General features: G+C 41.7%; 1 non-coding gene across 1 annotated transcript; it reads left to right on the forward strand.

Moving 5' to 3' along the window:
- Positions 1 to 1,211: 1,211 nt before the first annotated feature.
- Positions 1,212 to 1,377, forward strand: LOC122124639. Its single transcript, XR_006150606.1, has one exon. It is a non-coding gene; the product is annotated as a U1 spliceosomal RNA (small nuclear RNA).
- Positions 1,378 to 9,010: the final 7,633 nt, after the last annotated feature.

Here is a 9,010-nt window from a genome sequence, read left to right on the forward strand (position 1 = left end):
TGTTTTTTATTTCTTTTCCTTCTAATTGGTCAGCTTTGATGGCTTCAATTTTTTTGTTGAAGCTTTGTTTTAGATCTTGTATGAACTTCTTTACTTCCTTAATTTGTTGTTCAGTGTTTATTCTCAAATCACTTAGTTGATTGGTTATGGTTTCCTTGGACTCCCATTCCTTCTGTTGGGTTCCATTCAGCATTCCATTTGTGGTCCCCCTGACTTCCTTCAGCTCTTTATTAATGGATTCCATAAATGCCTTTAGTGATCTTTGTGTATTCTCATCCTGCTTTCTCAATTCCTGTATTACTCTTTGCTTAGCTTCATCACGTTCAGGCAATTCCTGTAGTTCTCTTTGAGTGTTCTCAGCCTGCTCACGCCATTCCTGACTTTCTCTTTGACTGATCTCAGCCTGCTCACGCCATTCCTGCCTTTCTCTTTGAGCATTCTCAAGCTGCTCATGCAATTCCTGTATCAATTTTTGAGTAGCTTCCTCACGCTCATGATATTCCTTTATTAACCTTTAGTTTGCCTCCTCTCTCTCCCTATCACGCTCATACAGAGTCCTTTGTAGGCTTTCCATCTTTTCATTTACCATGTTTACCAGCAGTGTTTGTAGAGCTATTTGGGAACTCTCCTCTGGATTATTCATTATCTGTTTTGTCCCCTGATTATCATGAGTGGGAGTTGAGATACCCAGACTTGCCATTTTTCTTGTATTTTTCCGGCTTACTCTGCCCATTTGGGATGAAAGTAACACCAGTTTTGTGCTAGAACACTATCTTAAGGCAAGCATTAACCAAAGTCTGTAGTTGCACAGTCAAAAGTCTGTAGATACAATCTAGTTCAACAGATATATCTATTCAACATCAACAACTATATATTAATGGGCTACAAACCGCAAAGTAGAATTTGGAAAACCAGAAATTATTAGGTTTAGGGAGAGATGTAGGTAAAAATAGGAATAGAGGGATATGGGAAGGCACAGGGAGAGTTAACTTAACTAAGTCCTAATCTCAAAGCGGGAAATAGGTTGGATAGAATGAAAGTAGAGACAGAGAAAAAAAGAAGAAAGAGAAAGAGAAAAAAAGAGACAAGAAAAAATAGAAAAGCAAAAATTAAAAAGTGCAATGCTTAAAAATTATGCAAATTTGAAATAGAAATGTTCAGAGAAGAACGTGGATATAATGGGAGAGGGGAGGGATGTAAAGGAGACGTGAATACTTACCTGGCAGGGGAAGCACTATGATCATGCAGGTGGTTTTCTCAGGACGATGCGTGTCCTTTGCACTTAGGGCGCGCTGACTCCTGTGATTTCTCCACAAAGAAGAAACTCGACTGTGTAAATTTTTGGTAGTGGGGGGACTGCATGTGAGCTCTCCCTCAGCAAAAAAAATAAAATAAAATAAAAATAAATAAATAAAGGAGCCATGAAAACTTAAAAATAAAAATGCTTAAAATATTATATAGGTATAAAGAGGTAGTACTGCTATTAAGGAATTTAAGTCTAAGATGTTTTGAATTGAGTACTAAATTTCTAGATTAAGTGTGTACACAATGGGGGATAAGGTCTAATAATCAATTACAGGTATATCTGAGGATGTGCAGAACAGCAATTTAGTCACACAAAGAAGAACGAAAGAGAAGAAAAGGTGAAAGAATGAGAAAGAAAGAAAAAAAGATCAAAAGTTCAGTAGAGCTAAACAAAAAACAAAAAAAATAAAATTTTTAAGAAGAAAAAAAAAGAAAGAAAAACGCACACACACATATACCCCTAAAATAAGAATTATAAGAGGAAGAAAAACAAAGTTACTAGAAAACAATTTTTTAAAGTTAAAAATTAAAAATTTAAAAAAGTTTTAGAACAAAAAATGTTATAAAATGTACAAAAAAAGTTCTTTGATTTTTTTTTTTGGTGTGGGGGGATGGGAAGATCCTGTATCTCCCTTGTGTCTGTAACCAGTCTCTTGTTGGAGTCTCTGGTCTGCTTGTGGTGTTTGATTTTCCTGTGGCTTGGTTGGTTTCTTAAGTCAATTTGTTTGAGCAGGCAGAAAAATGCTCTGCTTTACCCAGGATTTTGTGATCCTCCTCCCAGGATAGTTCAATGGGAGGGAGATCTGCTTTGAGTATCACAAAAGAGAGAGATGGCTGTTTCCTCTAGTTTGGAGATGCTGTGATGAGGCTAGGTTCTGGGTAGAGTTGAGGCCTTTCAGTAAACAGTAGCTTTTCCCTGAGGGGCTAGCTTGTGAGAAACTCACAGAGCCCAGCCTGGAGCCATTCTCAGGGTTTATGTTTACCGAATTTCAATTGATTGTCAAGGCTGCTAAAGGGAGGGGCAGCCTCTGGCTCTGATTACCCAGTGAAGAAAGCCACTCCTGGGGCTGGCAGCGCTGGCTGGGTGACTTTTCCCTGGGTGGAGCTGAGTCTGGCAGGTCAGGTTAGGTTCTTGTGACCTGCTAAATGACTCTAGTTTTCTTCAAAGGCCTGAGTTGGAGCTAGCAGCTCAGTGGGGCCTTTAAAGATGGAGATCTCCAGTAGTAGGGGGGGAGGGGTGGCCTTCCCTCCTCTGCTACCTGAGAAGGAGTGAGGATGTCAGGGTTCTACTCATGCTGAGTCTTGGTTCCTGGGTCATCTCTGGTCTGCGAACTGAAGGATGAAGATGACTGCTCCTTGTCGGTTATGCTGGTATTGAGTAGAATCCGCTCACCTGCCTTGTCTGGCTCTTTCGTCCCGAACTCTCTGTGTTGCAGGTATGGCAGCTATGGCCGCCGCCACTGCAGCCGCAGCCACAGCCACGGCTGCTGGCAAGTGCTCAGATCTGTCTCCTTGCCTGGATTTTCCCTCTCTGGCCAAACTCTCTGCACTGTGATGGCACACTGGGTGTAATTCTTTGGCCTAGGACTGTTCACTGGAACACTAAAACTGCTTTCTATGCGAGAGCTTGTTTAGCCTCTAGCTTCTCCTCCGCCATCTTCCCGGAACTCCATGAGTACATTTCTTATCAAGAATTGTTGCCTCCTCCTTTATTTCCCCTTCCCATCTCCCCCCCTTCCCCGAACCTCCCTCCCCTCAGCCCCCACCCCCTCAATCGCCCATGCCAAAGTTGTAAAGTTCATTTTTTGACATAACATCTTGTACATCTCACTGTTGCAATGGGTCCACCTGTATCCCTATTTAAACTATTGGTTTTTTCCCTTCCCCTCCACAAATTATACCAACATCAAACACAGTGAAAACAGGGGTTATACCGTGGGGGAAGGACATACAAAGCAACCAAGAAATATCTTATAAATATGTTAAAAACAATAGCAAAAAAGAAAAAATCATTTGAGTCCTTATCTTGAGGTTCATTTCGCCTAACATCCACTTATCTGACCGTTTCTGCTTGACTCACACTAGCTATACTAGTTATTGCAAATAGGGAAACCACGGGCTCTATGTTTCTTTGGGCCTGGCTTACTTCACTTGATATAATTTTTTACAAGTCTTTCCATTTCCTAACAAATAGGGCAATGTCATTCTTTCTGATGGAGGCATAGAATTCCATGCTGGAGGGGATGTGCGCAGAAGGGAACCCTACTGCATTGTTGGTGGGAGTGTAAACTTGTTCAGCCACTTTGGAAAGTAGTATGGAGGGTCCTCAAAAGACTCCACATGACCCAGCAATCCCACTTTTGGGCATTTACCCAAATGATCACAAACAAGACAATACTAAAGCTACCAGCACAATTATGTTTGTTGCAGCATTATTTACCATAGCTAAGATATGGAACCAACCCAGATGCCCCTCAGGAGATGAACAGATCAAGAAAATGTGATATATATACACAATGGAATTCTATGCCTCCATCAGAAAGAATGACATTGCCCCATTTGTTAGGAAATGGAAAGACAAGATACTCTTATCTCCATTTAACCACCAAAACGCCAAAAATGGAGCTGTGATTCAAAGTGGTAGAGTGCTAGCCTTGAGCACCAAAGCTCAGGGACAGTGCCCAAGCTCTGAGTTCAAGCCCCAGAACCAGCAAAACGAACAAATAAAAGTAAAAATAAATAAAGTATTTGGATGCTATTTATCAGCAAGTGAAGCCATGAAAGGCTTAAGAATTGGGTGGCATTCTAAGATTTGTGCTTCAAAAGAAGATGAATCAGGTACAAAGGATTGGAGAGCAGAGACAGAAAGAGACCATTTTGAAGTTCTCTATTAAAATAACCCAAGCATGACTTGATAAGGGCTTAGACTTGCGAGCAGAAAAAAGAAGAAGAAAACCAGCATTTGAGATGACTTAGAAAGAACCCTTCTCTACCGTGTGATTGTCAGTTCAGTCTTTATGTTGCCAGTCTGTGCTCTGCCTCTGACAGTTAGCTCAGCTTTTCCCTCCCTCTCTTGGAACTGGATCCATTTGAAATCCCTTCCTACCATCTTCAGTCGTGTTTGGTTTGGCCTGAAGCTGCAGCACGGCCGTACATTCTGATGTCTGAAAAATGCTCTCCACAGCTCCTGAGCAGAAGTGAGTGGGTGGCTCAGAGCAGGGAGCATTAAGGTTAATTACCTAATAATTTACTACAGCGAGTGCATCTGGAGACATTTTGATTTTCACTAATTGTGGGGTTGAGCAAAGTAAACAACGCTGTGTTCATATCCCGGCTGTGAGAGTCCTGTCAGAGGGGCCTTTCCTGGGATCTATGCTTTCTCCCTGGGAGCACGCAGCCACTTGATGGGACCTGGGAAAGACCAATGGCCCTGCAGCCCCTTGGATTGGTTCAGCATAGATTTCCTTTACCAAGCCAACCTGCTTCACCGCAGCACTGAGTGGAGTAAATGAGACCTCGGGTGCTGGGCACCAGCTCCTGCCATGCTCTGCACATAGGGAGGCAGAGGAGTGGGAGGAAGGGATGTGGTAAGGTGCTTAGCCAAACCCAGGTTCGAAGCCACGCTCCTCCAGTGACAAGCCCAGATGCCTTCAGCAAGCGTTAAGCAATGGAGCACCTGCTCCTTCGTCTCCACAGGGATTCATGGCACTGTTCCCTGATTCTCATGGCTACTAAACCTCACACTTATTTCATACAAAACATCTGAGGTTTTAGCCCACCTGAACGTTGCTTCCATTTCCCTGGGTAGTCCCCATAAAACTGCCTTTTCTTCTTTCTCTGTTGGGCCAAGTGATTCTGCATGTAGACCAAGTTCCAAGGATGGCCATCTGAGCTGGCTTTGATCAATCAAAGCAATGCAGTTCCTGTATTCACGGATCAATATGAAGATGCACACCTTCCCTAAGCTCAGGTGGTTACGCTGAATAAGGCCTGACTCCAGGTGCTCCATGTTACCTTTGTGGGGGATTGGGATGCTGGAAGAATTAGTGGTCGGCTCAGAGCAGATGGCTGCTATCTATGCTGCCACAAACCAAATTAAAAGTGGGGCCGTGCCTTCAAAGCAGAGCTCACACCAATTCTCCTCCAACTCTTCAATGAAATTGAAAGAGAAAGCTCACTACCGAACACATTCTATGAAGCCATCATAACCCTCATCCCAAAACCAGGCAGGGACTCATCAAAGAAAGAGAACTATAGACCCATTTCTTTGATGAATATTGATGCAAAACTTCTCAACAAAATTTTGGCCAATCGACTTCAACAATTCATCCAAAAAATCATACACCACAATCAAACAGGATTCATTTCAGGGATGCAAAGCTGGTTCAATATACACAAATCAATTAATATTATTCATCACATCAACAGGAGCAAGAATAAGAACCACATGGTTATCTCAATAGACGCAGAAAAAGCATTCGACAAGATCCAACACCCCTTTATGATGAAGGTTTTGGAAAAATTAGGAATCCATGGAACATTCCTCAATACAATAAAGGCTGTATATGACAAACCTACAGCCAGCATTATACTCAATGGTGAAAAACTAAAGCCATTTCCTCTTAACTCAGGAACAAGACAAGGATGCCCACTCTCTCCACTTCTCTTCAATCTAGTATTAGAATGCCTAGCTACAGCAATAAGACAAGATGCAGACATAAAGGGGATCCAAATAGGGAAAGAAGAAATAAAACTCTCCCTCTTTGCAGATGACATGATCTTGTATTTAAAGAATCCCATAGACTCCACTCCCAAATTACTCAAGCTGATTCAAAACTTTGGCAAAGTAGCAGGGTATAAAATTAACCCCCAAAAATCAATGGCTTTTCTGTATGCAAACAATGAGAAAAGTGTGGCTGAAATTAGGAAAGCAACCCCATTTGTAATAGCCCCACAAAAAATAAAATACCTAGGAATTAACTAAAGAAGTGAAGGACCTCTATGATGAAAACTTTAAAATCTTGAAAAAGGAAATCAACACAGAACTTAAAAAATGGCAAAACCTCCCATGCTCCTGGATTGGAAAGATTAACATCATGAAAATGGCAATACTTCCCAAGGCTATCTACAAATTCAACGCAATACCTATCAAAATTCCACCCTCATTCTTCAAGGAAATAGAAGAGGCAATCCAAAAATTCATATTGAACAATAAAAGACCCCGAATAGCAAAAACGCTCCTCAACAGAAAGAACACTGCTGGAGGAATATCAATACCAAATTTCAAACTCTACTATAAAGCCATAGTAATCAAAACAGCTTGGTACTGGCATAAGAACAGACCTCAGGACCAATGGAATAGAATTGAAAACCCAGAAATGAACCTACAGACCTATAGCCATCTAATCTTCGATAAGGGAGCTAAAACAATACAATGGAAGAAAGACAGCCTCTTCAGTAAATGGTGCTGGCAAAATTGGTTAACTACATGTAGAAAACTAAAGCTAGATCCTTATATATCACTCTGCACCAGAATCAACTCCAAATGGATCAAAGACCTTGAACTCAAAACAGACACTCTGAAAACATTACAGGATGGAATAGGAGAAACCCTAGGTCTCCTTGGCTCAGGCCGAAATTTTCTGAATAGAGACCCGGAAACACAACAAATCAAAGAAAGGTTGGACAAATGGGATTGCATAAAGTTGCAGAGCTTCTGCAGGGCAAATGACATAGCTAGCAAGATCAATAGAAAGCCCACGGAGTGGGAGAAGATCTTTACTAGCCATACAACGGACAAGGGTCTCATATCTAAAGTATACTTGGAACTCAAAAAATTAAACCCCCCAACAACAAATCCTCAAAGAAACAACTGCCCAATAAATAAGTGGGCGAAAGACTTAAAGAGAAACTTCTCTGAAGAAGAAAGAAGGATGGCCAATAGACACATGAAAAAATGTTCAGCATCCCTAGCCATAAAAGAAATGCAAATCAAAACAACATTGAGATATCACCTCACTCCAGTTAGAACGGCAAAAATCAAGAACTCTAACAACAACAGATGCTGGAGGGGATGTGGGCAGAAAGGAACCTTACTTCATTGTTGGTGGGAATGTAAACTTGTTCAACCACTTTGGAAAGCAGTATGGAGGTTCCTCAAAAGACTTCACTTAGAACTCCCCTATGACCCAGCAATCCCACTTTTGGGCATTTACCCAAATGATCACAAACAAGACCACACTAAAGCTACCAGCACAACTATGTTTATTGCAGCATTATTTACCATAGCTAAGATATGGAACCAACCCAGATGCCCCTCAGTAGATGAATGGATCAAGAAAATGTGGTATATATACACAATGGAATTCTATGCCTCCATCAGAAAGAATGACATTTCCCCGTTTGTTAGGAAATGGAAAGGCTTGGAAAAAATTATATTAAGTGAAGTAAGCCAGGCCCAAAGAAACATAGGTCCCATGATTTCCCTTATATGCAATATCTAGTATATGTATGAGTCAAGCGGAAAAGGTCAGATAATGTGATGTTAGGAAAACGATCCCTTAAATATGTATTTTAATGTTTTTTTTTTCTTTCATGCATGTGTTTCTAACGCATTTATAAGATTATTTCTTTGTTGCTTTGTATGTCCCTCCCCCACAGTGTAACCCCCGCTTTCACTATATTTGATGTCAGTATAACTTGTGGAGGAGATGGGGACAAACAAGTCATTTAAGGATTCAGGTGGACCTGTTGCAACAATGAGAAGCACAAAATGTCATGTCAAAAACGAGCTTTACAATGTCGGTGTGGGAGGGGAGGGGGGGTATGATTGGGTGGGGGGGAGGGGGGAGGCTGGGAAGGGAGGTGAAGGGTAAACAAAGGAGGAGGCTGCAATGCTTGGTAAGAAATGTATGCATTTTCCTGCCCATGTAATTGTAACCCCTCTGTACAGTATGTTTTCAAATAAAATAAAATAAAATAATATAAAAAAAAAAAAGTGGGGCCGTGGATAACACAGACCAAAATCGAAAGCAGGGAGATTGGGTCTGAGTGATACTGTGTGAGTTTCTGGATGCAGCCATGCGTGAAGTCAGAGGACTGAAACGCTGTGTTTCACAAGCCAATAAATAACTTAAGTGTGGCTTTGGAATCTGCAACCAAGAGTCCTGGTACTTTAGCACCTCGCATCATCTGTGATGGCTACAGGGGGCTGAGAAAACATCATTTGGTTATTTTTTTTCTGCTGCTATTATCATCAAAACACTCGTGTTCATCCCATTGGCAAACCATTTTTATTGACCAAATTATCCGTGGTCATTGGAAAAAGGAGCCATTTCCTAGTTTCTGGTGGGCCTCAAAATCAAAGCTCTCTGAATTAAGACCAACTCTTCAAAAGTGGTAGAAAGACACAGAGATGTTATCAGCAGGGCTATCAGCAGGGAGAGTAAACAGCTTTCTCTCCGTGTGTGTGTGTGTGTGTGTGTGTGTGTGTGTGTGTGTAGCTGTCACTGCTGCAAACCCCATCACCTCCATCAGGGCTGAGACTTTGCCGTCTCCGCATGACAGCATAAGGCTTTTCATATTTGCCATGTCTTGCCTTCCAGCACTTTCTGATATGGATTCCTGCAGCTGGGTCCCTGCAACAGGCTGTAAGTCATGTGTCTTTGGACCAGAGCACTATGGGAAGCTCGCGTTCCATGAGGAG

The sequence above is a fragment of the Dipodomys spectabilis genome, unplaced genomic scaffold, assembly GCF_019054845.1.
Source record: "Dipodomys spectabilis isolate Male_0828 unplaced genomic scaffold, ASM1905484v1 ptg000240l, whole genome shotgun sequence".
Taxonomy (NCBI): domain Eukaryota; kingdom Metazoa; phylum Chordata; class Mammalia; order Rodentia; family Heteromyidae; genus Dipodomys; species Dipodomys spectabilis.